Source organism: Castor canadensis, chromosome 6 (assembly GCF_047511655.1).
Source record: "Castor canadensis chromosome 6, mCasCan1.hap1v2, whole genome shotgun sequence".
NCBI classification, from domain to species: domain Eukaryota; kingdom Metazoa; phylum Chordata; class Mammalia; order Rodentia; family Castoridae; genus Castor; species Castor canadensis.
The window spans coordinates 80,767,441-80,770,906 of record NC_133391.1 but is presented as its reverse complement, the minus strand read 5'-3'; the positions used below and the strand labels follow the sequence as shown (position 1 = coordinate 80,770,906).

At 40.0% G+C, this 3,466-nt stretch overlaps 1 pseudogene; it reads left to right on the top strand.

Moving 5' to 3' along the window:
- Positions 1-554: 554 nt before the first annotated feature.
- Positions 555-669, top strand: LOC141424543 (small nucleolar RNA SNORA27; annotated as a pseudogene).
- The last annotated feature ends 2,797 nt before the right edge of the window (positions 670-3,466 follow it).

Below are 3,466 nucleotides of genomic sequence, written 5' to 3'. Positions count from 1 at the left end.
ATATTAATAATTGCTAAAACTTACTGAGCACTTACTATGTGCCAGTCACTTTTCTTTCATCTTAACCTACAAAATGGAGGCAGATTGAGCAACAGCTTTTATGTCTTTCACAATAGGAGACTAAATCAGACAAGGGGAAGGATCTAATATTCCATGAGCTTTCTCTGTTAGACCCCAAACCTTCTCAGGAGGCAGAAGAGCATGGTAACAAAAGAACACAGACTCTGGGCTCAGGCAGAGGGGTCTGAGGTCGGCTCCATTACTGACTAGCTGTGCATTTATAAACAAGCTAATTATCTGAGTCTCAGTTCCTTCATCTATAAAATTTAAATAATATTAGTTCTTATCTCCTAGGGTTGATTAAAGTGATGATTTGTGCAAAGTACTTGATCCATAATAATTGATGTATAGCAATTTTTTATTTCTTATTAAAATAATGCTAAATTAAAATAGTTAAGTACTTCCAAACTTTTTTAAAGATCTTCAGACCTGAGCAGGAAAAAAATTCTTTTAATTGTATGGTTATAGTTAATTGGACTTAAAACTGCTATGCTCACCCCCTTTTCACTTTGCCAGTTGGACTTATATCTTTATTGATCATTCAAGTGGAGCAAAGGCAAAAAGCTCAGGGGAACTGAGTATTTGTTTTATAAATCAGAGGAAACAAACTATTGTGCTTGTTGGAACTATTAGGTCAAAGTTTTCTCCACATTGTTTTACCTGCTCATGGAAATATGCTCAGGTAAGCTCCTATAGATATAAATACTTCAGTTTGGGCACAAATTACCACTGGGGAAGTGAGAATGGCAGCATTTTGAGAGTTGTATGCTTCATGGATTAGCTTACTAGGTTTGCTTTTGCAAAATACCACAAACCAGGAGGCTTAAAGAACAGAAATTTATCATCTCACAATTCTGGAAGCTAGAAGTCCCAGGTCAAGGTGTCAGTTGGGTTGGTTCCTTCTGAGGGCTGTGAGACACAGAATATTTTCCACGCCTTTCCCCTAGCTTTTCATGGTTTTCTGGCAATCATTGGTGTACGTTGGCTTGTAGAAGCATCACCTTGACATTGCCTTCATCTTCACATAACATTCTCTGTGTGTATGCTCTGTGTGTATATTCTCTGTGTGTATGAGCTGTATCCAGTTCCCCCTTTTTGTAAGGATAACAGTTGTATTGAATTAGGGGCCCACCCTATTCTGGTATGACTTCATCTTAACTAATTATATCTGAATGATCTTTTTTCCAAATGAGATCACATTCTGAGGCACTGGGAGTTTGCAGTTCCACATGTCAGTTTGGGAGAGGGGAGCACAATATAACCCATAATACTTTACGACTTCTTGACTAGGGTCATGACCTTAACCTTTTAATAATTTAAGAATTTGTTAGCTGTTAAGGGGGAGAAATGTGGATTATGGTAACAAGAAGGAACCTTAGCCTTGTTTTCCTTAAACTTGCTTAGTGTTTTATCTGACATCTGTTGTAGTTGGAAAAGCTTGTGAGGAATGTTTTTGCACAATCTATAAAGCATTCTTGGAAGTGGCCAGTAAAAGGTTTTTACTATTTAACAAAGAAGAAAGAAGAAGGGGAGCAGGAAGAAGAGGAGGAAAAGAAGCCAGGTACCAGTGGCTCATGTCTGTAATTCTAGCTACTCAGGAGGCAGAGATAAGAAGGATCTCAGTTCGAAGCCAACCTGAGCAAAAATAATTCACCAGATCTATCTCGAAAATACCCAGCAAAAAACAGGACTGGTAAAGTGGTTCAAGTGGTACAGTACCTGCCTAGCAAGCATGAGGCCCTGAATTCAAACTTTAGTACTGCCAAACAAAAGAGAATTGTGTTTCTCCCTGTGGCCATGTTGAGTTTCTCTCTGTGGCCATGTTGAGTTTCTATGTTCATGAACTCTTGTTCTCTATCTGTATCAAAATTACTTTACTTCCCAAAGTTTCAAACTGTTTTTGAGTCCTGTGATGATTATTCAAAGATTACTTGTTGTTCATTTATAATGGGTAGGAATAAACTTGAGAAAAATCATACTGTCCAAGATTCAGTCCTTATCTTCAGTAAAACTACTAATTCAAATAGATGATGAAATTTCCCTTTTTTTTTTTCCGAGGGACTTGAACTCAGAGGTCTGTGCTTGCAAAGCAGATGCCCTACTACTTGAGCCACACCTCCAGTGCATTTTGCTCTAATCATATTGGAGGTAGGCCTGGTAAATTATTTGCCTGGGCTAGCCTGGAACCTCAGTCCTCCCAACCTCAGCCTTCCAAGTACCTAGGATTACAGGTGTGAGCCATCAGTACCCAGCTGAGCGTTTCCTTTAAAATTCAGTTCTAGCAGCAAAGCCTTGACATATTTTCATGAGCATCATAACTATTAAAATATGTATAGAAGCCAGACACAGTGGTAAGCACCTGTAGTCCCAGCTACTTGGGAGGCTGACACAGAAGAATTTCTTTTTTTTTTATCTTTCTGGTGGTACTGGGGCTTGATCTCAGGGCCTCACACTTGCTAGGTTTGCTAGGCTTGTTAGGCAGGTGCTCTACCACTTGAGCCACCTTGCCAGCCCTGTTTTGTATTGGGTTTTCCAAAATAGTGTCTCAGGAACTATTTCCCTTAGCCTAGCTTCAAACCATGATCCTCCTGATTTCTGCTTCCTTAGTAGCTAGGATTATAGGCAGGCGAGAGCCACCAGCAACTGGCTAGAAGGATTTCTCGAGCCTAGGAGTTCGAGGCCAGCCCAGCCTACACAACACAGAAAGACCTGCTTTAGTTTAAATCAATCCAACCCTATTCATCCCTAGATCTTCAACATTCTTTCAGAAAGTATAAGATCATGTAATAACAATTTTTTTGAGAACTTCTAGATGCTATTGTAAATCAAACATTTGGGACTTTCATTATGATTACAAAATATCCAGGAAAACATGAAATAAAAAAGGGTTCTCAACTTGCTTATGTCAGACACTCTGCTAATAACTAGTCCAAGGGGTTGGGATGTACCTCACTGGTAGTGATTGCCTAGCATATGCAAGGCCATGGGTTGGATCCTCACCACTGCAAAACCAACAACAAAAAACCTAGTGTGACCATTTTCTTTGCCAGTTTACAGATTTGAGGGTATATTTTAAGTATATAAGCTCAAGAAGACCAGGAGTAGTGGCTCAAGCCTGTAATCCTAGTTACTTGGGAAGCAGAGATTGGGAGAATCAAGGTTTGAAGCCAGCCAGGCAAAAAGTTTGGGAGATTCCATTTCAGCCAATGGCCGGGTGCGGTAGCGTGTACCAATCATTCCAGCTACATGGTGAAGCACAACTAGGACCGTGCCCCAAATTGGCCAGGACATAAAGTGATACCCTATCTCAAAAGTAACCAAAGCAAAATGTGCTGGGGTTGTCACTCAACTGGTAGAGTGACTGCCTACCATGCTCAAGACCCTCATGTCTTCTTAGGAATAAGAT